This window comes from Schistocerca gregaria, chromosome 4 (assembly GCF_023897955.1).
Source record: "Schistocerca gregaria isolate iqSchGreg1 chromosome 4, iqSchGreg1.2, whole genome shotgun sequence".
NCBI lineage: Eukaryota > Metazoa > Arthropoda > Insecta > Orthoptera > Acrididae > Schistocerca > Schistocerca gregaria.
In genome coordinates this window covers 282,446,417-282,474,199 of record NC_064923.1, presented here as the reverse complement: position 1 = coordinate 282,474,199, position 27,783 = coordinate 282,446,417, and the positions used below count along the sequence as shown (strand labels likewise).

General features: G+C 44.7%; 1 protein-coding gene across 3 annotated transcripts in view; it reads right to left on the bottom strand.

The window, feature by feature from the left end:
* Positions 1-27,783, bottom strand: part of LOC126365851 (transient receptor potential cation channel trpm) — a 1,785,347-nt gene that overhangs the window by 877,082 nt on the left and 880,482 nt on the right. The window lies entirely within an intron of this gene.

Genomic DNA, 27,783 nt, shown 5'->3' with positions numbered 1-27,783 from the left:
TGCGCTCTCTGAGAAATTGCGCAAACCTTCAGTACACGAAGCAATGAGCTGCAGCGGTCGTACTCGTCGTACGATCGTGCTCGGAAAACTTCGAAATTCTATGATAGATATCAACTGTACTACCGTTATTAATGTGTACTGAAGGATTAGTATATGTCTCATAAGACAAAAATCATAGAATTGTTGTTTAAAAGAAAGCACAGAATCCGCATAAAACAGAAGCTTTAGTCTTACAAAATGAATTACGTTGTACATTCTGCATGTATGCATGCATGCTTAAATGTAAAATAGAAGTGCTATAGCATTTTTTGTTTTATATACAGAAACTGCGTACCTGCGTTTACTTACTGAAGAAAGAAAGAAAACAAACGTTCTTCAGCAGAAGACATTTTTACATCCCATTGCTACACCGCCGTCGATTTTTGTTTAGAAATATGATTTCATTAACCAATTGGCCTTTTAGTCTGCTTCTTTGTTTGTTTATAAGTAGTCCTGTTTTCGAAAATATTCTTTCACTGGGAACAGAAGTTGCAGGTATTGCAAGATATTTTTTTGCCACGACAGCTATACCTGGGTAACTGTTTTCATTTTTTTTCCAGTAGTGTTAAGGATTATCATTACGTTGTGGGTACGGTTCTTACAAATGTCGTTGTACCTCCAGGTCTATGCTATCACAATCGCTTTTCATTAGATTTTTGTTCGAAACCTCTTCATCGAAAGAAGCCCATAAGGAACTATTGGCGTTTTGTGCGAAATGGTACTCGTGGCTAGTGTCGTTAGCAGCCGAATGAGTAGATCGTACGGTCTCTACCACGTTTGTGCACTCTGCAATTGGCCTTGCAACCGCATGTTTTGAATGAATGTGATTCGTAAATGGTAACGTTTTGAATCTTGGGTCGAGAACTGTGGCAACGGCATGTACTTTGTTTGTTTCTATTAATCCTAGCCGGGCTATTAGTGAGTTGTGCAGATGCTGTAGCTCTTGCGCTGTCGTGACAGCCCACTTCCCATTGCATACGGTTATGATTAGCTGTCTGATTACTGGAAAAGCTTTCGAAAGAGAGGTATAGTTTTCAGTTGAGATATCACTTGTTACCACTTCAAATGGCTGTAGTACACTCAAACATTCGCTCAAAATTCGCCACTCGTCAGCTGTGAGGTTCTCTACACCTGAATACAAAGTTGATAAACAGGCTGCAATGCATTCCTTTTGCTCCACTAGAAGTTGTAGCATATAAAACGTATTGTTCCATCGGGTTTCGGTTTCCTGAATCAATTTATGAACAGGTTTTTTCATTAGATCCTGGATCTCATGGAGTTTTTCATTAGCACTGCAACTTGTTTTAAAATAACTAACAATTTTTCTGGCCTTTATCCGCATTATGCAAAGCTCACTGTTGCTGTTCAAAGAACTTTTCACAACTAAATTGATAGTGTGTGCTAAACAAGGCACATGTTGCATATCTATGTCTGTTGCTGTTCAAAGAACTTTTCACAACTAAATTGATAGTGTGTGCTAAACAAGGCACATGTTGCATATCTATGTGTGAATAAGTTGTACGGCCGCCGTTATGTTACTGGCGTTGTCAGTTGTGATGCTTACAACTTTGTTTTCAATGTTCCATTTTGAAATCACGTTATCTAACGCCTCACTAATATTTAGCGCTGTATGCTTTTACGGGAAACGGAATGTCTCGAGAGCTAAAGCTTTCAGACTCCAATTAGTATTAATGAAATGACCAGTTACAGCAATATATGCCTCACTATTGAGTGAGGTCCAAATATCGGTCGTTAAAGAAACACAAGTAGAGTCTTCCACAGCCAAGTTTACAGCCTCTTTCTGTTTATGGTAATCGTCCTCAGTCATGAGGCGCAACTTTTTTCGATTTGGTATCGAGTATTGTGGGTCCAACATTGAAACAAAACGTCGAAAACCAGTGTCCTCGACGACTGAAAGCGTTTGAAAATCGTCTGTTATCATGGCCACTGGTGCTTCATCTAGCTGTTGTTGCCGTTTACTTCCCTCTATGAAGAGAATCCTAAGGTTTAGATCAGTGCTCGACAACTAGTCCAATAAAATTACATATCGTATCGTGCAAAAGCTAGGATAGTATAGGTTTGATTTTGGGGTATGTCGTATGTTATCAGAGTACGATTAAATAATCAATGTTTTTTAAGCGTGGCGGACCGCTTCGGACACTATCCGAACTTTTGCACGGAATTCACCTTTTGTACAACACGTATCTGGATATTTTGTCTGCCCCGCACTGTTGGAAGAATCAGCCTCTGTACCCAAGGACGTCGCTGTTTTATTGCTCGATAAATTGTGCTGTTTAAGATGTCTAATCATGCCCGTTGTATTTTTTGATACATTACGGAGATTTCTACGACAAATGTTGCAAGTAATGTTATCTCCATCCTCCGTAAAGTATTGCCAGCACCGTGACGTTCGTTTTCGAGTGTTCTGATTTGAATAACAACTTTACTCGAATGAAACCTGAGACATACTAGTTACGAGCACAGCGAGCGTGTTTGTCTAGCGGCGCCACTCAATTCATAAAACAACAGCGGCGCGGCGTATGTTGTCCCAGCCAACTAGCACGCAGCTGGACACGCTGCCGCGCCATTTCTCGTTAGCTTCTCGAGAACTGCTTGAGAACTAGAGGCTCGAGAAGTTCTCGGTGCGGTCGAGTCACCGCGCCTGGCCGTCCCATCACAGGTTGCCATGTTACGTCGGAGAGCATGCACGCGGCACTAACCACCGTGTCGGTTGGATGAGTGTACCTCGTGCAAGTGGATCATCACGAGTTCAGGTCATATTTTACAAGGCAAGATAGGAGCGAAGTTTTCGGGCAGATGAATTAAGCTCCGAAATAACATATAAAAGACATGTCCCGAAATCATTTTCAGTTAACGAGAGAATTCTCATAAGTGCAGCAAATGGAGCGTTCTCACGGAGACAGACACGGTTTTCTCTGCAGCATTGACAACCTGTATGAGTGTTCATACGAGATTGGCTTAGTAATTTTTGCAATTGAGAACTGAATAATGGCGCATGTTTTGTAAAATTCTAACTCCATGACTGACCACAGTCACTGTTACCAGGGCAAGTGTTCTGTACCTTTCCTATTGTAACAGAACCGAGTGTTACTAATGAACATCAGATTCATGAATGAAAGAAATCTTTCAAAAATTTGGCCAATTTTGTTTTATTGGAGAATGCTGTAAATTTTCAAAAAGGTGGAGAAAAGCAATCAGTTGTCTTTTCCTTTCAGCTTTATTATAGAAAATCTAAATTCGGCTAGTAATTAGCTAGCAATTTTCAATGCAGTAGTAGTTACTAGCCGAAATCTAGATCTGCTATAATAAAGTCTGAAAGGAAAGGACGACTGATTGCTGTTTTTCATCTTTTTGAGTCATATCACGGTCGGTGAGTGCATCCCAAACTCCAAGTAGAACATAACTTACTGATGTAAATTGTTGTGTGATAACGTCTCACTCAGTTTCTTGTAGACAAAAACCATTGTAATTTTAGTCGAAGTACAATTAATGTAATAGTAAAATATTTGTTGACTTCAAATAACTTACGGGTTTGCTGCCAGGTGACGTCGTCGGACACCGCCGATATTTCGACAGGAGCACACCCTGCCAATCTCAAGGCACAAACCCGTAAGTTATTTGAACATTAAATCCGCCGGGAAAAGTTAAGGTCTCCCATTATTGACTTGTTCGTATCATGATTCATTTTGTGAGAACGCTTGCTGCAGCTTGCTTGGTGGTTCGTATTTCAGCGGTGCAACTGCGTTGAACTACTAACTGCTTGCCAGTCTTCGGCTGTCAGAACTTCATCCCAGCTCACAGGTGACTGCTGATGTGAGGCTGTCTCCTTCCCGTCCTCACGAGTCACCCGGGTACGTAAACATCAGTCTTCAAATACCTTCTAACTTCTGTCATCTGGCGGCGAGGCTGCTGCTTGCTATTCCATTACAGCGGCGGACTTGGTGCTTCTGTGTACGATGTAGTCTCTTCCTGCATGACGGTCTTCAGCTCCGAAACTGAACTGAAAACTACTCTTCTTGTCGGGGCCACTGCGTCTCGCGTATTTATTGAGTTCAGTTCACGACTTCACGGTCATTGCCTCTTCTGTCATGTTGAAAAGCTTCTCGAAGAATCTTCTTAACGTCGGTCATTGGCTCTTGGAATGTAGGCGAGGGCCTTTGATCACATGTGACAATTGAGAAACACGTGAGCCGGTCGGGCGATGCCCTGACGGCTGAATCGACAGCTTCCTGAACGGGCTGACTTCATGGTCATTGGCTCTTCCGTCACTGCTGCTTTGCCCGCTGGTTTCCAGTGTGTAATTCTTCCAAACTAAACTAAGTTTTTCACTGATTTTCTAATTTCTACGTCACTTCACATTGATTTCACTAATTTATTCACCTATCTTAAGTACCACTCAACACAGAAAACTTTAGAGGCTTCCCGCGAAGGTATTTTCCGCGAACGGATTTGACGATCACTTTTGAGCTAACTGTGAGCTAACATCGCGCACAACTTTGAATTGGAAAGTGAAAGCAACCAGTCACGCGGCTGAAATAGTTCCTGCTATGGCGGGGTTACCCCTTCGCCTTGCCCAGTATTGAATGGGGAACTCCGAGAGACCCTGTCGACCCGTCGGCTTCCGAGGATGCCGAACGGCTGTGCGGCCCATCTCCTGCCGCCCACCGCCGCCCACGTACACACGGACACAGACGCGGACACACCTGCTACATTTGTCGGCTGGCGCGCAGAATGGGTGTCCGGGAGGGCGTATTTCACGCCCGCAGCAGCCTAAAGCCCTGGCTATCCGCCGCCGGCAGAGCCGCCCGCCGGAACTTGGCGCAGGAGCTAGCCGAGTAACAGGGGCGGCACGGCCGCAATCAAGCTGCCATGCCACCAGGTAGCTGCGACAGCTCTCCGCTCTACGCCGTGCGTCCGCTGGCCGTAACAGGCAGCTCTGGACTAGAGATGGGAAAATTTTTAATAACGTCGGTGTACGTTGTATCGATATTTGTAAAGGACATAGACATTTTCATGACAAAATGTCACTATTTTGGTACACCGATATTTTTGGCCCTCCCTACCCGAGGGAAGCCTCGGGAGTGAAACACTTCTGCTAAGTGTTCTCCACATGAAATATTGTACTTACCATAAACACTTCAGACAGCAAGAGTCCACTGTGCAAGAGTGGAGTAACGGCTGTGAGTTTTGTGCCGAGTCTACGTTACTTCTACAGTAAATCGATCTTTTCTAGATCCAGTTACTCAGGGGATAAGGAGAGCTCACATTCTGCCTCAATTGGGAGCAGGGAGTGGTAATTTCCTCCATTCTCGTGCATTGCTATCACCAAACATGTTTCCAGAATGAGATTTTCACTCTGCAGCGGAGTGTGCGCTGATGTTCGTTTGCACCTCGTACCTGTCATTTTCAATGTTCAAATCTGGTGCTCATTTGTAGTACTGAATATTGTAATATTTCTGGCTTATTCAGCCATCATATTAGGCTCCAGGAAGCTATTCCCAGAGCAGTGGAGATGCAAGAAGCATAGAGATGACGCAATGTGGGATGAGGCACCGGTGACAGATGTTAGATTCGGTACCATTCCCGTGAGAAAGACCGCCTGCATGATGCTGCTTCTCTGTGACGGTTTCTGTGTTAGGCGGTAGGGCACCGAAACGTTAAAGTTTAGTTGCTATTATTAACTAAACCTTTCCTCAAAATTACTACATTTTTTAAATAACTCTCAACAGCTCTCAACAGCCAGCTATCAATTAGTCATTTCAAAATTATTAAAATCAAAGTATTACTAAAACAAAAGACTGACGATATTACTGCCGATGCACTTCGGTGGCGCTCGGGTCACGCCTTGCTAGCTTGGCGCGCGAAGTGTCTCGGGCAGTCCGGCTCTCCAGTTCTGACCGTTCCAGTAGACAGACATGTTGTCTGTGACAGGATGTATTTCATGTCAATTTAGCCAGATATAATGACTGTGGAAAGATATGTTCAAAACGTTGTGATCAAGAACAGTTTCTTGTGTCTATATCGATATTTTCCTTGGTGTAAGCAAGGAAAGGGTGTTCTTACTTTGTGTTTCTTTAATTTTGTCTCTTGTTTGTTTGTTTGCGGATATTATTTAGTAAAGAAACCTTAGGTCATTTACTGATAATAGTTCGGAAGCTTATTCTCATTTACTTGTGAAGCAGTACAGCAGGTTTTTATTGTCCTGTGGTTCGCTGTAAACCAGCGGAAACCACGGGACCGGTAAATAAATTGTCTAAATCACTGAAAACATTATGCCTGCCAGACGCAAGACTCGAACGCTGAGCCCCACGCGCTGAAGTTGCGCAGGTCGGCCCGGAGCCACACCAACGTGAATACTTGACTAACGTTGGGATCATCAGGTTCGACAGAGCGATAGGATTAACCGCTGCACGTGCGGCGAGATACGTCTTCTACTGACGTCTCATGTTCAACATTCCTCATCCGCTTTTGAGTATTTTCCGACATCTGCGGTCCTCGTATAAAAATACTTGAATCAGTATGATCTACGTCGCTTCAGAAGTTTTTTTACCGTTAATAAGAATTATGCCGTACAGCACTATAAAGCAACCTATGTGGTCTTTTCACGGACTGACTACTATTTTGTGCAGCGACCTTAGATGGACAGCACTATAGACACGCACTGTCACAAACACTGCAATAAGAACGGTACTCGACAACTGCACGACATAAAGCTTCAAAGCTGTTGATAACCGGAAACATGGTCAGATGATCTCGTTTCAAATTGTATCGAGCGGATGGACGTGTTCGGGTATGGAGACAATCCCACGAAACCATGGGGCCTGCATGTCAACAGGGGACTGTTCAAACTGGTGGAGGTTCCGTAATGGGCGTGTGCAGTTGGAGTGATCTTGTACCCCTGATACGTCTAGATACGACTCTGACAGGTGAGACGTACACAAGCATCCTGTCAGATCACCTGTACCCATTCATGCCCACTGTGCATTTCGAAGGACTTCGGCAATATTAGCAGGACGATGCGACACCCCACACGTCCAGAATTTCTACAGAGTGGCTCCAGGAACACTTTCCTGAGTTTAAACACTTCCAGAGGCCACCAAACTCCCCAGACATAAACTATTGAACGTATCGGGGATGTCTTGCAACGTGCTGTTCTCCACCCCCTAGTAACCTTACGGATTTATGGGCAGCCCTGCAAGATTCATGGTGTCAGACATTAATCGAGTCCATGCCACATCGCGTTGGGCACTTCTGCGTGCTCGCGAGGGGCCTACATAACAGTACGCAGGTATACCAGTTTCTTTGGCTCTTCAGTGTGTAATCGTATTACACACTGAGTTAGCTATGCTCTACTGACTTGCCGTTTGTGAGAAAGATACGTAGCGATACCCCTATAAATATTGGTTTCGTGGAAAATGATATAAAACTTTTCAATTCTTGCAGAATTATCTGAATGTTGCTCAAGGCGAAAAATCATACTTTATAAATATAAGGAGCAGTCAAACGAAAATGAGACAGACGGGAAGGAACCTTGTATTGTTTCAAACGCAATCGCCATCTTGTGAGACAATACGACGAATGCCTATAGCGAAAAATTTGCGCGGTTGTCTACGGAACCATAATTGTATTCAGGCGTGCACCTCTACGCCCGATGCAAAGGGACGGTCACCAATATCTTTCTTCAGAACTCTAAAAATATGTACATTGCATAGGGAGAGGAGATCGGCATTGTGTGGAAGACGGACGGACCCACATGCTGCCAAGGTTGTTTCGAGTACGATGCAGGAGAATCTCTGAGAACACCTTACATCTCACATATTCCCCAAACAATGCATATTACTCCCCATGGGATTTCCAAATTTTTGATGCCCTGAAGAAAGATATTCGTGGCCGTCGATGTACTTCGGGCGTAAGGGTGCACGCCTGGGTACAAACATGGCTCCGTAGGCTACCGCATTCTTTTTTTTCCGTATAGGTATTGACCGTCTTGTCTCACAATGGGGTAAATGTACGAGTATTTACAGTTATGGCGATTACTTTTTAAGTAATAAGTAATTTACTTACTTTTTTCCATCAGTCTTTTTTCGTTTGACTGCCCCTTGGTTACAGATCGTAAAAGTGTACTGTCACTTTCAGTCATCATAAGCTCACACACGAGTAGGTGAACAAAGGTAAGCGGGCGACATGAAAAAGGAAGTAGAATTCTAGATCGTCAGGAGCAATCTCAACTAAACTTGGTATTTGTTATACGTTGTACATGAAGAAAAGGTACTCCAGGGATATGATTCACATATCATCCTTAACGTTGGCTGGGGAGGGAAAGGTGGAGGGGAGACTGGTGCTACATCTTACATCTACATTTACATTCCGCAAGCCACCCAACGGTGTGTGGTGGAGGGCACTTTACGTGCCACTGTCATTACCCCCCTTTTCTGTTCCAGTCGCGTATGGTTCGCGGGAAGAACGACTGTCTGAAAGCCTCCGTGCGCGCTCTAATCTCTCTGATTTTACATTCGTGATCTCCTCGGGAGGTATAAGTAGGGGGAAACAATATATTCGATACGTCATCCAGAAACGCACCCTCTCGAAACCTGGCGAGCAAGCTACACCGCGATGCAGGGCGCCTCTCTTGCAGAGTCAGCCACTTGAGTTTGCTAAACATCTCCGTAACGCTATCACGCTTACCAAACAACCCTGTGACGAAACGCGCCGCTCTTCTTTGGATCTTCTCTATCTCCTCCGTCAACCCGACGTGGTACGGATCCCACACTGACGGGCAATTTTCTAAAGACTCTCCCAATGAATCTCAAACTGGTACCCGCCTTACCAACAATCAATTTTATATGATCATTCCACTTCAAATCGTTCCGCACGCATACTCCCAGGTATTTTACAGAAGTAACTGCTACCAGTGTTTGTTCGCTATCATATAATCATACAATAAAGGATCCTTCTTTCTATGTATTCGCAATACATTACATTTGTCTATATCAAGGGTCAGTTGCCACTCGCTGCACCAAGTGCCTATCCACTGCAGATCTTCGTGCATTTGGCTGTAATTTTCTAATGCTGCAACTTCTCTGTATACTACAGCATCATCCGCGAAAAGCCGCATGGAACTTCCGACACTACTACTGCTGACAGGTAACGTTAAAGGTTAGTGACTGCTGACTGTCCAGAGATATTTAAACCCCACATTAGTTTTTTTAAAAAGCTAAAAAGCCTCCTTAGATCCTTCTAGATGGGCAAAAAATGCAAGAAAATCTGTTGTCTCTCTTCGTTATGTCCTTAGAAAAAAGTAAGGGGAACTCCGGCAATCAGATATTATGTACTCGAACTTACAAAAAGAATTAAAGATTTTCAGCTTCGCATAAATACAAAACAATAAATAATCAAAAACCTGGAACTCGGCAGTATGTGTTGTTGTTGTTGTAGTCTTCATTCCAGAGACTGGTTTGATGCAGCTCTCCATGCTACTCTATCCTGTGCAAGCTTCTTCATCTCCCAGTACTTACTGCAACCTACATCCTTCTGAATTTTTACCCTTCACGCTGCCCTCGAATACTAAATTGGTGATTCCTTCGAAGTGAGCTCTGATGACCAGCGAATGCGCGTTTGGAGACGTCGGCAATACGGCCCCACAACCAGCAGTGCTGGTCTGGCACTCTCACAGCACAGCGGTACGTCGACGATATTCTGCGCCCCGTTTTGTTGCCCTTAATGGAAAGCCATCCTGGGTTCACTTTTCAGCATGACAATGCCCGGCCGCTAAAGTTTCAACTGCTTATCTTCGAGCTGGCGAAACCTTACCTTGCGCAGCAAGGTCACCGAATCTCTCCCCAACTGAGAACCTGTGGAACATTATGGGCAAGGCCTTCGAAACAACTCGTAATTTTGACGATCTAATCCACCAACTGGACGGAATACCTCATGAAGTCCCTCAGGGGGACATCCCACAACTCTATCAATGCCAAATCGAATATCTGCCTTCATAAGGCTTTTTGTCGTGAATAAATGATCCAATTTTTCTGAAATTGTCATCATTTGTTTGTCTGTACACCTACATCACTTCTATCGACTTCCGTCCCATTCGGATAATTCCTTCGTTGTGCGTCTTTTTTTGTCTTATAGTGTATGTATCAAATGCGTAATTCGTCCAGGTATTTGTAGGTCACAGTGAGCGTAAAATTTGTGTTTGCGAAGTGCACGACATCCACACGAGTCACGTACATTCACTATTCTTCTCTGTTAAAGGTAGGTAACTACTACTGTTACTCGGCTATCCGCAGTGGTTTCTGCGGTCTATCTTTCATTTCCTCTGCCAGCTGCATCTTCTTCGCTAACAGTTTATCTTACAAGAAAACGATCTGGTTGTAGAAGGATACATCGTAAGTTGCAAAATTATACGCTCCACCTACGGTTGGACGTTACAGGCGGAGCATAACGTTCAAACTGACACAAAAATGCACTTCGAACCACAACAACACTGTACAGCGTGTCAAGCATACAATCAGGGGAGGTCGATAGAGCACAATTGTCCAAATAATCACAGCTAGGAGGTCATATTTGTGGAGATAAGGTCAGTCAGCGACTATCGCGCGGCATTGTTACATTCCAACTCACTTAGCGCAGCTAATATGTGTTAGGCCAACGTGTGCGGTTAGTAATTAAATTAGCCGAACGGTGAAAGCTAGACAAATTTTAAACTTCTCTCCATGGCTAATTTTGTTAGACGTGAAATTTCTGTGTTGTTTATTGATATAAGCGAGACTATTATATCACCTACGCTCGAATACAGTAATACCACTAATCACTTATCATAAGCTGTGCTGCAGAAACACCAGTGCAATAATATAGTTGATGTGTGCAATTCTGATGTGCAATGTTATTAATAATTACATCTAAGAGCAGACGATTTAATATTTGCTGATGCATAACCAGACAGCATGGACATTCTGCCTAGTACAGCATAATACACACATCAAAAATAGTTTTGCATCACCTCGGTCCCGAGAGTTCCGGAACCTGTACAGAAAACTGGAATAGAGATCAACAAAAACATCATTTCTGCCCTTTTTATTGCTCATGAGAACCACACATTCCATGTAGTACCACCATACAGAAAGACCTTCAGAGGTGGTGGTCCAGACTGCTGTACACACCGGTACCTCTAATACCCAGTAGCATATGCGACACTCTTCGGTGTCGAGATCGTGATGCCACTCCTGAGCGATCCATTCGGCATGTTGTTACGTCCATTTGTACCGCGCTGCATGGTCTCGTTTTTGCAAAGATGAACTTCGCCATGGACATTGTGTGTAAAGCTACGCATCATGCAGCCTACTGCGCACAGCTTGAGTCGTAATATTACGTCCCGTGGCTGCGCGAAAAGCATTATTCAACATGGTGGCGTAGCTGTCAGGGTTCCTCCGAGCCATGATCCGTAGGTAGCGGTTATCCACTGCAATAGTAGCCCTTGGGCGGCCTGAGCGAGGCATGTCATCTACAGTTCCTGTCTCTCTGTATCTCCTCCATGTCCGAACAACATCGCTTTGGTTCACTCCGAGACGCATGGACACTTCCGTTGTTGAGAGCCCTTCCTAGCACAAAGTAAAAATGCGGACGCGATCGAGCCGCGGTATTGACCGTGTAGGCATGGTTGAACTACAGAAAACACGACCCGTGTACCTCCTTCCTTGTGGAATGACTGGAACTGATCGGCTGTCGGACCCCCTCCGTCTAACAGGCGCTGCTCATGCAGGATTGTTTACATGTTTGGGCAGGTTTAGTGACGTCTCTGAACAGTCAAAGGCTGTGTGTGTGATACAATATCAACTGTCAACGTCTGTCTTCAGGAGTTCTGGGAAATGGGGTGATGCAAGACTATTTTTTAATGCGTATATTATAATCTTAACATTTTTACTTGGTTTCCATGATTGGTGCATCGTAGACTTGCTTTGCCGTCAGTAAAGATCAATAAGTGCAAACTAAGACAATGGCGAAAAATGAAAATTAAGTTTTAACCTTTTCTCCCACATCACTTTTTTATTTTATTTTTTTTTTTTTTTTCAGAAAATGTTCCAGATTTATGCTTCCAACATAGCTACAAAGCTCATATCACCGACAAAATGACAGGCTCACCTTCCCGATAATTCCTTGGATGTTGTTAATGACTGTCGCGATCTTAAAAATGCTGATGACCAAGTTCTTCACGCGTGTTGACTGGCGTTTGGTCGACTCGGCTTTTAATAAAAGCCCACACAAAGTCCAGTAGCAATACATTGGACGATGTGGAAGGCGACTCTCGAAGACCACCGCTACCAACCGCCAGGCTTTATTAAAATGTTGCCTGACTGCCAGAGTATAATGTGGAGGCGCAACTTCTTTTTAGGAGAACCATCTTTGGTGTACGCTGATAGGAACGTATTCCGGGAGTGTGGAAAATTCCTCTCGCAAATGTTGTAAATAATTACGTCCCTTTAATCGATGAAATAAAAGGAAAGTTCTAATTAAGCAGCCATCGTCAATTCGTGCTCAGGCAATACTGATCCTACGACTTATCTTAGAAGAAAGATTAAGGAAAGCTAAACCTACGTTTGTAGACTTAGAAAAAGCTTTTGAAAATGTTGACTGGAATACTCTCTTTCAAATTCTGAAGGTGGCAGGGGTAAAATACAGGGAGCAAAAGGCTATTTACAATTTGTACAGAAAGCAGATGGCAGTTATAACAGTCAAGGGGTATGAAAGGGAAGCAGTGGTTGGGAAGGGAGTGAGACAGGGTTGTAGCCTCTCCCCGATGTTGTTCAATCTGTATATTGAGCAAGCAGTAAAGGAAACAATAAAAAAAAAATCAGAGTAGGTATTAAAATCCATGGAGAAGAAATAAAAACTTTGAGGAGTAAATTAACTGATGACGGTCGAAGTAGAGAGGATAATATGTAGACTGGTAATGGCAAGGAAAGCATTTCTGAAGAAGAGAAATTTGTTAACATCGAGTATAGGTTTAAGTGTCAGGAAGACGTTTCTGAAAGTAATTGTATGGAGTGAAGCCATGTATGGAGTGAAACATGGACGATAAATACACTCCTGGAAATTGAAATAAGAACACCGTGAATTCATTGTCCCGGGAAGGGGAAACTTTATTGACACATTCCTGGGGTCAGATACATCACATGATCACACTGACAGAACCACAGGCACATAGACACAGGCAACAGAGCATGCACAATGTCGGCACTAGTACAGTGTATATCCACCTTTCGCAGCAATGCAGGCTGCTATTCTCCCATGGAGACGATCGTAGAGATGCTGGATGTAGTCCTGTGGAACGGCTTGCTATGCCGTTTCCACCTGCCGCCTCAGTTGGACCAGCGTTCGTGCTGGACGTGCAGACCGCGTGAGACGACGCTTCATCCAATCCCAGACATGCTCAATGGGGGACAGATCCGGAGATCTTGCTGGCCAGTGTAGTTGACTTACACCTTCCAGAGCACGTTGGGTGGCACGGGATACATGCGGACGTGCATCGTCCTGTTGGAACAGCAAGTTCCCTTGCCGGTCTAGGAATGGTAGAACGATGGGTTCGATGACGGTTTGGATGTACTGTGCACTATTCAGTGTCCCCTCGACGATCACCAGAGGTGTACGACCAGTGTAGGAGATCGCTCCCCACACCATGATGCCGGGTGTTGGCCCTGTGTGCCTCGGTCGTATGCAGCCCTGATTGTGATGCTCACCTGCACGGCGCCAAACACGCATACGACCATCATTGGCACCAAGGCAGAAGCGACTCTCATCGCTGAAGACGACACGTCTTCATTCGTCCCTCCATTCACGCCTGTCGCGACACCACTGGAGGCGGGCTGCACGATGTTGGGGCGTGAGCGGAAGACGGCCAAACGGTGTGCGGGACCGTAGCCCAGCTTCATGGAGACGGTTGCGAATGGTCCTCGCCGATACCCCAGGAGCAACAGTGTCCCTAATTTGCTGGGAAGTGGCGGTGCGGACCCCTACGGCACTGTGTAGGATTCTACGGTCTTGGCGTGCATCCGTGCGTCGCTGCGGTCCGGTCCCAGGTCGACGAGCACGTGCACCTTCCGCCGACCACTGGCATCAACATCGATGTACTGTGGAGACCTCACGCCCCACGTGTTGAGCAATTCGGCGGTACGTCCACCCGACCTCCCGCATGCCCACTATACGCCCTCGCTCAAAGTCCGTCAACTGCACATACGGTTCACGTCCACGCTGTCGCGGAAGGCTACCAGTGTTAAAGACTGCGATGGAGCTCCGTATGCCACGGCAAACTGGCTGACACTGACGGCGGGGGTGCACAAATGCTGCGCAGCCAGCGCCATTCGACGGCCAACACCGCGGTTCCTGGTGTGTCCGCTGTGCCGTGCGTGTGATCATTGCTTGTACAGCCCTCTCGCAGTGTCCGGAGCAAGTATGGTGGGAGGTCGAACAGTAGAACTTCTTCTCCCTGACGTTTCGTTGCCAGCTGCGGACATCTTCCGAGGCGAGTCTACGACTGGCTACCAAGCCGCGGAGGTCCTGTATATATAGAGCGGGTAGAGGGCACCACCACTCGTCACGTGATGTCAACAGTAAAACTATCTCTGACTGGCGTCATTACTCTCGATCGAAGGTAATCGATTGTCACATCTTTGATGCAAGGTTGATCGCCATATTTTATATAACTTCAGACCTTCTTCTTTCTTGTTAAAATTATTGTGGTGTTTAAAAATCTCTATCGCCTCTCTATACATACGTGCATGATAATGCGATGTCTTAGCTAGCACGCTTGTCTCGCTAAATTTTATCTCATGGTCTCCGTCTTCGAAAACATGTTCTGCTACAGCTGACTTATCCGTGTGTCCCAATCGGCAGTTCCTCTTGTGTTCAGTCAGGCGAGTATTGATACTTCTTTTAGTTGTTCCGATGTAAACCTTCCCACAACTACACAGAATTTTGTAAACACCCGGAGTAGCTAAAGGGTGTCGTGCATCCTTCGCCGATCTTAAGCATTCACTAATCTTCTTAGTTGGTCTGTAGATTGTTTCAATTCTAAACTTGGCTAGCACTTTTCCGATACGGTCCGTAATATTATGGATGTAAGGAAGAAAAACTTTCCCTGCTGAAGGTTGTTGTTTTTGCACGTTTTCGGACATTTTCTTTATACAGGACCTCCGCGGCTTGGTAGCCAGTCGTAGACTCGCCTCGGAAGATGTTGTCCGCAGCTGGCAACGAAACGTCAGGGAGAAGAAGTTCTACTGTTCGACCACGGCCTCTCAGCCCGGAAGTTTTAACTACTGACGATGCCGGCCGTGAAAGCCTACACGCTATGATTCGACGCCTCTACGGGGAGGACATGTCGGTTATGGTACGACGATTGGAGAGTCTACGTAAGAAGAAGGCTCAGCAGCTGTGTTCGCTCACTTTCTTGCTACGTTGCCGTGACACCGGTACAGTTCCGAGGTTTCTGAAGGTGAGAAGATTGTTCCACTCACCGCAAGCTACCCGTATTTATGCACGCATGGAACTGGCATTTCTACGAGAACGGATCCATCAAACACGTCGGGGACTAGCGGTAACCAGCAGTCAATTATTAAATCTACATCTATTTATTAGTAATACGATGCAAGTTTGTGTCTGGAATAAGGTGGATGGGCTAACATTTAGATCTATGGAACGTACTGCAGAAGTTTCCTCTAATAGGCAGAAGAAAAAGTTTGATATTCTACAGAGGAATAAACAGGAAACGCCGGTAATAGACAACTCCCGAACGGTTGTAAATTTGTCCGGAAAAGAATTATCGAGGGATGAAATTTCTGTTCTCTCGAAAGGAGGAAATTTTGCAATTACTCCAATGAAGGTTCCAATGGAAGATATTGTAGCTAATATAGAGGCGGGGATTCGGTTGTTACCATCACACACTGCGGATGAAGTTAGGATGGAGACAGCAAGGATATTACGTAAAGCTAAGCCACCTAGCAGTAATTTGTCCCAAGGAGAAAAGAAGGCATTACGGGAGATTAATGAGGACAGGAGTATTATTGTACTTTCCGCTGACAAGGGAAACGCTACCGTGTTGATGAAGAGTGAGAATTACCACAGGAAGATCGGCGATCTTTTGGATCCTTCCATTTACAGGAAGCTGAACAAAGATCCTACAACAAAAGTGTTGACAGCTACTAACCAACTAATAAAAAAGTCTTCTATTCCTGCAGCAGAGAAAAAAGATCTTTGTAAAACGGAAGCATTCCCTCCTAGATTATATGGGTTACCTAAGGTACATAAACCAAATGTCCCTCTTAGGCCGATTTTGAGTGCTATAGGATCCCCTACTCAAGAGTTGGCTAGATATCTTGCCTCATTGCTACAACCGTTTATCGGAAAGACTGGTCATCATGTTATGAACTCCATGCACTTCATCGAAAAACTGAAAGTGATATCCTTGTTAGCTTTGATGTTGTATCTCTGTTTACTATGGTTCCGGTGAACGAAACTCTGGCTTACATATCTGACATATTTCCTACTGATATAGTAGCCTTGTTCCGGCACTGCCTATCTACGACTTATTTCCAGTATAATAATGAGTTCTATGAACAAATTGATGGAGTGGCTATGGGTAGCCCCCTAAGTCCAGTCGCTGCTAATATTTTTATGGAATTTTTTGAGCAACAGGCACTTCAGTCAGCCAGAAAAAGTCCTTTGAAGTGGTATCGGTATGTGGACGATACTTTTGTGATATGGAATCACGGAGAAGAGCAACTGAACGACTTTCTGAAGCATTTGAACAGCATTAATTCAAAAATTCAATTTACCATGGAGACAGAGAGTAATGGACAGATTAATTTTCTGGACGTTTCAGTAATTAAACGAGCAGATGGTACTCTTGGTCACAAAGTATACAGAAAAGATACGCATACCGACCGTTATCTTCATAAGAGTTCAAATCATCATCCCAGGCAGAAGAGAGGTGTCATCAAAACACTGGTGGACAGGGCCAATAGAATTTGTGAGCCAGCGTATTTACAAGAGGAACTAAATCATTTGCGGACAGTTTTTCGGAAAAATGGATATACTGATAAGGAGATAGATCGTGCACTCCACCCTAGAAAGAAAATGTCCGAAAACATGCAAAAACAACAACCTTCAGCAGGGAAAGTTTTTCTTCCTTACATCCATAATATTACGGACCGTATCGGAAAAGTGCTAGCCAAGTTTAGAATTGAAACAATCTACAGACCAACTAAGAAGATTAGTGAATGTTTAAGATCGGCGAAGGATGCACGACACCCTTTAGCTACTCCGGGTGTTTACAAAATTCCGTGTAGTTGTGGGAAGGTTTACATCGGAACAACTAAAAGAAGTATCAATACTCGCCTGACTGAACACAAGAGGAACTGCCGATTGGGACACACGGATAAGTCAGCTGTAGCAGAACATGTTTTCGAAGACGGAGACCATGAGATAAAATTTAACGAGACAAGCGTGCTAGCTAAGACATCGCATTATCATGCACGTATGTATAGAGAGGCGATAGAGATTTTTAAACACCACAATAATTTTAACAAGAAAGAAGAAGGTCTGAAGTTAGATAAAATATGGCGATCAACCTTGCATCAAAGATGTGACAATCGATTACCTTCGATCGAGAGTAATGACGCCAGTCAGAGATAGTTTTACTGTTGACATCACGTGACGAGTGGTGGTGCCCTCTACCCGCTCTATATATACAGGACCTCCGCGGCTTGGTAGCCAGTCGTAGACTCGCCTCGGAAGATGTCCGCAGCTGGCAACGAAACGTCAGGGAGAAGAAGTTCTACTGTTCGACCACGGCCTCTCAGCCCGGAAGTTTTAACTACTGACGATGCCGGCCGTGAAAGCCTACACGCTATGAAGTATGGTGGGTCTGACACACCGGTGTCAATGTGTTCTTTTTTCCATTTCCAGGAGTGTAGTTTGGACAAGAAGACAAAAGAAGCTTTCGAAATGTGGTGCTACAGAAGAATCCCGTAGATTAGATGGGTAGATCACATAACTAATGAGGTATTGAATAGAATTGGGGAGAAGAGGAGTTCGTGGCACAACTTGACTAGAAGAGGGAATCGGTTGGTAGGACATGTTCTGAGGCATCAAGGGATCTCCAATTTAGTACTGGAGGGCAGCACGGAGGGTAAAAATCGTAGAGGGAGACCAAGAGATGAATACACTAAGCAGATTCAGAAGGATGTAGGCTGCAGTAGGTACTGGGAGATGAAAAAACTTGCACAGGATAGAGTAGCATGGAGAGCTGTATCAAACCAGTCTCAGGACTGAAGACCACAACAACAACAACAACAACAACAACTCACCGAAAATGTTTCCATGTGACCATGATCTCGAATGTAATCAGGGTTTTCATACAACTACTGGCAATGGTTAAGGCTTTAAAACTGTCATACGTATTGCTGTTCTTGGTACCTAGGAACGACTGTCACATCATACAAAAAACTGACTAGCCTTCACATAATTTCCCAGGTAAAAGCCGAGAGAAAAGTCTCAAGAAGTTAAGTTGCGACTCCAGAAGAACGTCAGATACTAACGAGTTGCGACACCTCAACCTAAGGGTGTGCCAGCATTCTCCAACAGAAACGTCGTTCTCCTATCGGCAGTGTTTCGCTATCCTCACTAACACGGCTATCAGAGTTCGTCCGTTACTTTCATGCGTTACGCTGGGCATTCTACAGACAACGTCGGCGGTGAAGACAGTGCTGTCTGCCCAGGAGGCTCGGATAACGTGGCCACAAGCGCCGAACTACTGCCCCAGCGTGCCTCCGGTACTGAAAGTACAGCTCGTGCAGCCAGTAGCGGAGAGGTGAGAGGAACCTCTCGGCACCTCTGCTTACCCAAGCAAAGCGCCAACGATAAGCTTGTTTACAGTGGCACCGAGTAAGAGGCGCCGAGTCGTCCTTGAAATGCAGCATGTGGCAGCGTGCGTCAGCCGTAGCGCACCCTGCGCTGAGGTAGGCACTGATTTAACACGCCGTGCTGAGCAAGCTGCGCTGCAGCTGAGACAGCTGGGATAATAACAGCAGCCTAAACCTGCGGCCTCTATACGAGGGAGAAGTCAAAAAGTTATAATCATCGCCTGGAACACATCTCCCTCAGACCATGAAACTTGGTGCTTGTGTTGGTCCTGTTCTACATTTTTTGAGTCATCAGTCTTCTTGAGACAGAGAAGCTTACGTCCACGAATCGGCACAGTTTTAGAAAGCATCACTCGTGCGAAACTCAGCTTACCCTTTTCTCACCTGACATGAACTATGGATGAAGGGCAACAGGCAGATTCCATATTTCTAGGTTTCTGCAAAGCATTTGACTCGGTGCCCCTTTGCAGGCTGTTAACGAAGGTAAGAGCATATGGAATAAGTTCACAGATATGTGAGTAGCGCGAAGACTTCTTAAGTAACAGAACCCAATATGTTGCCCTCGACGGCAAGTGTTCATCGGTGACAAATGTATCGTCAGGAGTGCCCCGGACAAGTATTCAAAATGGTTCACATGGCTCTGAGCGCTTTGGTACTTAACATCTGAAGTCGTCAGTCTCCTAGAACTTAGAACTACTTAAACCTAAATAACCTAAGGACAACCCATATCCACCCCCGAGGCAGGATTCGAACCTGCGACCGTAGCGGTGGCCCGGTTCCAGACTGAAGCGCCTAGAAAGGCTTGGCCACTCCGGCCGGCGGACAAGTGTGATGCGACCGCTATTCTCTTCATATAAAAATGATTTGCGCACAGGGTCGACAGCCGTCTTCTGCTGCTGTGGTGTATGGTAAGGTGTCGAAGTTGAGTGACTGTAGGAGGATACAAGACAGAATCTCTAGTGGTGTTATGAATGCCAACTTGCTCTAAATGTGGAAAAATGCAAATTAATGCGGTTGATTAGGAAGAACAAATGTTCGGATACGGTATTACCAACGTCCAACTTGACACAGTCAAGTCGTTTAAATATCTGGGCTTAACGTTGCAAAGCGATATGACAAGGAACCAGTATGTGAGAATTGTGGTAGTGAAGGCGAATGATAAACTTGGATTTAGTAGGCGAATTTTAGGAAACAGTGGTTCACCTGTAAAGGAAACCGCATATAGGCCGCTGGTACGACTTGTTCTTGAGCACTGCTAGAGTGTTTGGGATCCGTACCAGGTCGGATTGGAGGAAGACATCGAAGCAAATCTGAGGCGGGCACCTTGATTTTTTATCGGCGGGTTCGAACAACACGTAAGTGTTACTGAGATGCTTCGGGAGCTCAAATGGGAATCCCTGGAGAGAAGAAGACGTTCCTTTCGAGAAACACTATTGAGAAAATTTAGAGAACCTGCATTTGAAGCTGACTGCCGAACGATTCTACTGCCGCCAACATACACTGTGCGTAAGGACCACGAAGATAAGATATGGGAAATTAGGGCTCATACGCAGGCATGTGGACAGTCGCTTTTCCCCAATAACTTTGGAAATTACGATGAAATGTGAATTCTCTACATTTTCACCTTTAGTGACATACATTTTTCCAAATGACGGTGGACTTTAAGGGGACCTCGGTTGAAGTACAGCCAATTTGATACGTAAAATATCGTACGATAATTCTGCGTTTCAAAAGGAACAACGCTGCAACAATCGACGGTCAGTTAATGGAGCAGTAAGCCACGAATGCACCATCATTCAACAATGTGGTTAGGTGGCGCAGAGGGAACATCTGCACTTAGATACGAAAGTAGCATCAGGTTTACCTCAAGGAAGTACAATAGGACTACTAATGTTTTCAATGTTCCTTAAACGATTTATCAGATAAGATCCACGACACTGTAACATAGTTCGTTGACGATGTTGTTGAGAGTAGCATTTTGAGTAGTGCAACTGACATGACTCGTGCATATGATGCTATTTATATATATATTTGACGATGCTGGTGCTGATTTTGCATTTAACATTTTATGATGCCACTATGGCTGCAGTACATTACGACTTTGTTTTTATAAAACAAATCTGATGATAGTCATTATAGACCGAAACCGGTAATTTGTTAACAAAACGTTTGTGACCATAGACCTAAATTAAAGAAAACTTATTGTATATACGGTTCACTGTTTTATTCGCGACAATGCTTCAGCTTGTGATAGATTACCAGTATATTCGTACGAAGAGAATGGAACTTCTGTCCGAAGGTGCAGGTGGCTGTTCGAAACCGGCAACATCGCTAATTTCTGCCAAGGAAATAGTACTGTTAACTGTGCCTGATTTGCTGTCTTCTTCTCTGGTAGAATAAACTTGTCAAAACTTTTTTATTATACTTGTCACCATTCATTTTCTGTAATGACACATCATCTCATTATTTTTTGCCGTGATTAAGCGGGCAGCGTAATCCTGTGGTGGAAAAAGCTTCTCGATTTTTTGCATAAACATAACTTTTAAAGAGATATTCCCTCGAAGAATTGGAGGTCACTTCGACCCTTTTCTGTACGTTTATACACATTGTTATAATGGCACAGAGTGAGCCAGTAGCATGTTTGTCATGGGCTGTTAGTATTTCTTTCGTTGAAAATGAACGCCACGCAAATTGGTAATTCATTCCTCTAATCTGTGATTTCGTTGGCTAGTAAGTGCTTTGCATGTGCTACACCAACTACTAAAGCCGGCCTGCTCCTTCGTTTGATTATATTTCAGGGTTGCGTATTTACGATCAGTGATTGCGTTGGAGAATATCTGATACACATAACTCCGTAAATATTCGCATGTTTAAAGCTTGCCCTTTTCTTGATAGTATGACACCGTGCCAGAAAAAAATTGTAAGTTCCATTTTACAAGTCTAAAAAATGGTTCAAGTGGCTCTGAGGTCATCAGTCCCCTAGAACTAAGGACATCACACATATCCACGCCCGAGGTAGGATTCGAACTTGCGACCGTAGCGGTCGCGCGGTTCCAGACTGAAGCGTCTACAACAGCTCGGTCACAGCGGCCGGCTACAAATCTAAATGTCTGGATTTGATTCCCCATCGTCCATAGGCTTATCCTACCTCTTATTTGACCACTGGGACAGCTTTGGTACACTGAAAATGTAAGACTGCGCTATGAGTCCACGTTAAGTGTACGTTCCCTTCATTGATTGGCTTGAAAATCTTCTTCAAACATACAACGAAGGCAAAAATGACTCTCAGCACTATGCGACTCAACTTCTGAGGTCATCGCTTAGAACTAATTAAATCTAACTAACCTGACGACATCACACACATCCATGCCCGAGGCAGGATTCGAACCTGCGACCGTAGCGGTCGCTCGGTTGCAGTCTGTAGCGCCTAGAACCGCACGGCCACTCCACCCGGCCTACAACGAAGGCACAATATATCCTCTCCAAGAGAGCTATACCTAGTAAAGCACTGTTAAAAGCACCCGTCGATATGTGTCAAACCATTTAGAATGGATTGGCTCAACAAACTTGCCTTGCCTTTCCTGCATCACATACTCAGCAGCAGATGCGTGGAAAAATAACGTTGCGGTTCGAGCAGCACGACAACCCCGCCAAGGTAAAACGTGACTTTTTTTTGCGTGGAAGACATGTGAATGAGAAAGACACCCAGTGATTGTCCCCGCAGCGCCCACATGGAGTAGTTGTGCAGGCTGGCTGTGCGCTGACGCTTCCGGGCGGTGGCAGGGGCCGATGTCAGCTGGCGCGCCGCCTTTGATCACTGCTGCGCCCGACAAGGCCGCCTCACAGAGCGACAAAGACCTTCAATATCGGAAGGCCCCCATCGCCGGCGGCGACCGAGACGTGCTGCCACAATTGAAAGACTCGGCTGCTGCCTCGCGAGCCACACTGTGTCGAGTGCGAAGTGCACTTGGCTGCACTACGCTGCTCCACTCACTCAAACGACGCGCCTTACAGCCCACCACAGCAACAGGGAGCAAGCGCGTCAACCGGTAGTTGATCGTTTTTTGCTCTGTATTAAATGCTTGGTAATGCGTACACCGTCTCTACACGGTCCAGCCATATTAACGTTCGACGTCAACGTGCCATAATCGCTCACTGACCACAGGTGGCAGCATCAGCAGTGAAGTGTATGTAAGGCGTGTTGGACGTGGAAAACAGTGCACTCGTTGTTGTAATGCGGGAATCTACATCTACATCTACATCTACATGGTTACTCTGCAACTCACACTTAAGTATCTGGCAGAGGGTTAATCGAACCATTTTCATACTACTCCTCTACCATTCCACTCTCAAATGGCGCGTGGGAAAAAGGAACAGCCAGCCGTGGTGGCCGAGCGGTTCTAGGCGCTTCAGTCCGGTCGCAGGTTCGAATCCTCCTTCGAGCATGGATGTGTGTGATGTTCTTAGGTTAGTTAGGTTTAAGTAGTTCTAAGTCCTAGGGTCCTGATGACCACAGATGTTAAGTCCCATAGTGCTCAGAGCCATTTGAACCATTTGAAAAAGGAACAACTAAATCTTTCCGTTCGAGCTGTGAGTTATTTTGTTATGATGGTCATTTTTCCCTAAGTGGATGGGAGTCAACAAAATATTTTTGCATTCGGAAGAGAAAGTTGGTGATTGAAATTTCGTAAATAGATCTCGCCGCAAAGAAAAACGCCTTTGTTTCAGTGACTGCCACCCCAACTCGCGTATCATATCAGTGACACTCACCCCTATTGCGCGATAACACGAGACGAGCTGCCCTTCTTTGCACTTTTTCGATGTCCTCCGTCAATCCTACCTGATGAGGATCCCATACCGCACAGCAATATTCCAGCAGAGGACGGCCAAGCGTAATGTAGGCTGTCTCTTTGGTGGGTTTGTCGCATCTTCTAAGTGTTCTGCCAACAAATCGCAGTCTTTTTTCGCCTTCCCCACAGTATTATCTATGTGGTCTTTCCAATTTAAGTTGCTCGTAACTGTAATTCCCAGGTATTTAATCGAATTGGCAGCCCCTAGATTTGTGCGATTTATAGTATACCCAAAATTTATCGTATTTCTTTTAGTACCCATGTGGATGACCTCGCACTTTTCTTTGTTTAGTGCCAATTGCGACTTTTCGCACCATACAGAAATTCTCTCTACATCATTTTGAAATTGGAACTGATCTAAGGGGGCTGCTCAGATTATCATCTAGATCATTTATGTAAATCAGGAATAGCAGAGGGCCTATGACACTATCTTGCGGAACGCCAGGTATCACTTCTGTTCTACTCGATGATTTACCGTCTATCACTACGAACTGTGGCCTCTATGAGAGGAAATCACGAATCCAGTCACACAACTGAGACGATACTCCGTATGTACGCTATCTGATTAATAGTCGCTTGTGAGGAACGGTATCAAAATCCTTCTGGAAGCCTAGGAATATGGAATCGATCTGAGATCCCTAGTTGACAGCACTCATTACTTCATGGGAATAAAGAGCTACCTGTGTTGCACAAAAGCGATATTTGCTGAATCCGTGTTGGTTATGTATCCATAAGACACTTTCGCCAGGTGATTCCTAATGTTCGAGTACAGTATATGCTCCAAAATCCTACTGCAAATTGAGGTCAGTGATATGGGTCTGTAATTCAATGGGTTACTCCTATTTTCTTTCCTGAAATTCGTGAGACCTGTGCTACTTTCCAGTCAAGTGAGCGGTTGTATATGATTGCTAACAAGGGAACCTCCCCATCGCACTCCCCTCAGATTTAGTTATAAGTTGGCACAGTGGATAGGCCTTGAAAAACTGAACACAGATCAATCGAGAAAACAGGAAGAAGTTGTGTGGAACTATGAAACAAATAAACAAAACTTACAGACTGAGTAGTCTACGCGCAAGGTAGGCAACATCAAGGAAAGTGTAAGCTCAGGAGCGCCGTGGTCCCGTGGTTAGCGTGAGCAGCTGCTGAACGAAAGGTCCTTGATTCAAGTCTTCCCTCGAGTGAAAAGTTTAATTTTTTTTCAGACGATTATTATCTGTCCGTCCGTTACGTTTTCATCACTTTTTTGGGAGTGATTACCACATCCACAAGAAAACCTAAATCGGGCAAGGTAGAAGAATCTTTTTACCCAAGTGTACAATTTAGTTGGGTCGGCAACACATTCCTGTCATGTGATGCACATGCCGTCACCAGTGTCGTATAGAATATATCAGACGTCTTTTCCTGTGGAGGAATCGGTTGACCTATGACCTTGTGATCAAATATTTTCTGTTCCCATTGGAGAGGCACGTCCTTTCGTCTACTAATCGCACGGTTTTGCGGTTCGGTCGCAAAACATAGACACTAAACTTATTACAGTGAACAGAGACGTCAATGAACGAACGGACAGATCATAACTTTTCGAAAATAAAGAAATTAAACTTTTTATTCGAGGGTAGATTTGAACCAAGGACATCTCGTTCCGCAGATGCTCACGCTAACCACGGGACCACGGCGCTTCTGAGCTCAGACTCTCCTTGGTGTTGCCTATCTTGCGCATGGACTACTCAGTTTGTATATTTTTCTTATTTTTTTCATAGTTCCACACAACTTCTTCCTGTTTTCTCGATTGATCTGTGTTTCGTTTTTCAAGGCCTATCCACTGTGCCAACTTATAACTAAATCTGATGGGGGTGCGATGGGGAGGTTCCCTTGTGAGATCCCTTGTCGACAACACTCATTACTTCATGAGACTAAAGAGCTACCTGTGTTGCACAATAACGATATTTTCTGAATCTGTGTTGGTTATGAATCAATAAGGCACTTTCGCCAGGTGATTCCTAATGTTCGAGTACAGTATATGCTCCAAAATCCTACTGCAAATTGAGATCAGTGATATGGGTCTGTAATTCAGTGGGTTACTCCTTTCTTGAATATTCGTGTGACCTGTGCTACTTTCCAGTTTTTAGGAACAGACCTTTCGTCAAGTGAGCCATTGTATATGATTGCTAAGAAAGGCCCTATTGTGTCTGCATACTCTGAAAGGAACCCGACTGGTATACCAACTGGACCTGAAGACTTTCGTTTCTTAAGTGATTTGAGTTGTTTCTCAACGCCTAAAGATATCTACATTTATGTCACTCATGCTAACAGCTGTTCTGGTTTCGAATTCTGGAATACTTATTTCGTCTGACGTTCGAAAGTACATGACGATTGGCTTTCGAGTCAAGCCTGGAAGTATTTACGAAACGGTTAAGTATATAAATTGTTCACGTGCCGCCGTGGTTTAAGTATACCGTGCAGGACGAAATGGCCCTATCTAAAACCGGCGGCGAGGCAACTGTATTTCACCACAGGCCATAAAAACAGTGGTGACCGACGGCTGCAGAGATGTGTGCGATCGAATAGACGTGCAAATGTTGAGCAACTGACCGCCCAGGTGAACCAAGGGGCTACCAGCAGGCTCCTCAACTACCGTTCAGTAAACTTTGCTGGTTTTGGGCCTCCACAGAAGGTGTCTAGTTCATGCATCAATGCTGGCTGCTGTTCATTGACGACGATGCCTACAATTCGCACTCCAATACCGCAACTCTACGTCCACTGTGTAACGACAGGTAAATTGTCAGATGACAGACAGCCGTTGGTGCTGTAATGTACCCTCTCTGTTACTGTTTTTTGTTATTGTAGTTGTAGAGATATGACATTATTGTAGCGGTTTGCTTAGTCAGCTGTACTTCGTAATGTTTTGACATTAAATGGAGCCTGAAACTTGCGTAATAAATTCTTCGCGTGAAGTGCGATTTGCGGCATAAACAAAAATTATTTGCGGAGATGCAATCCACAGAATATTAACAGAAATGCTTTAGAACAATGCGCACGACTGACTAGACACATTCAGGGTTGCGATCTGATGAGAAAGAGATGAGATCACTCAACAGAGAAAAGTCCACTGGACCTGACGGGATACCAATTCGATTCTACACAGAGTACGCGAAAGAACTTGGTCCCCTTCTAACAGCCGTGTACCGCAAGTCTCTAGAGGAACGGAAGGTTCCAAATGATTGGAAAATAGCACAAGTAGTCCCAGTCTTCAAGAAAGGTCGTCGTCGAGCAGATGCGCAAAACTATAGACCTATATCTCTGACGTCGATCTGTTGTAGAATTTTAGAACATGTTTTTTGCTCGCGTATCGTGTCGTTTTTGGAAACCCAGAATCTACTCTGTAGGAATCAACATGGATTCCAAAAACAGCGATCGTGTGAGACCGAACTCGCTTTATTTGTTCATGAGACCCAGAAAATATTAGATACAGGCTCCCGGGTAGATGTTATTTTCCTTGACTTCCGGAAGGCGTTCGATACAGTTCCGCACTGTTGCCTGATAAACAAAGCAAGAGCCTACGGAATATCAGACCAGCTGTGTGGCTGGATTGAAGAGTTTTTAGCCAACAGAACACAGCATGTGGTTATCAATGGAGACGTCTACAGGCGTTAAAGTAACCTCTGGCGTCCGACAGGGGAGTGTTATGGGACCATTGCTCTTCACAATATATATAAATGACCTAGTAGATAGTGTCGGAAGATCCATGTGGCTTTTCGCGGATTATGCTGTAGTATACAGAGAAATTGCAGCATTAGAAAATTGTAGCGAAATGCAGGAAGATCTGCAGCGGATAGGGACTTTGTGTAAGGAGTGGCAACTGACCCTCAACATAGACAAATGTAATGCATTGCGAATAAATAGAAAGAAGGATCCTTTATTGTATGATTATATGATAGCGAACAAACACTGGTAGCAGTTAC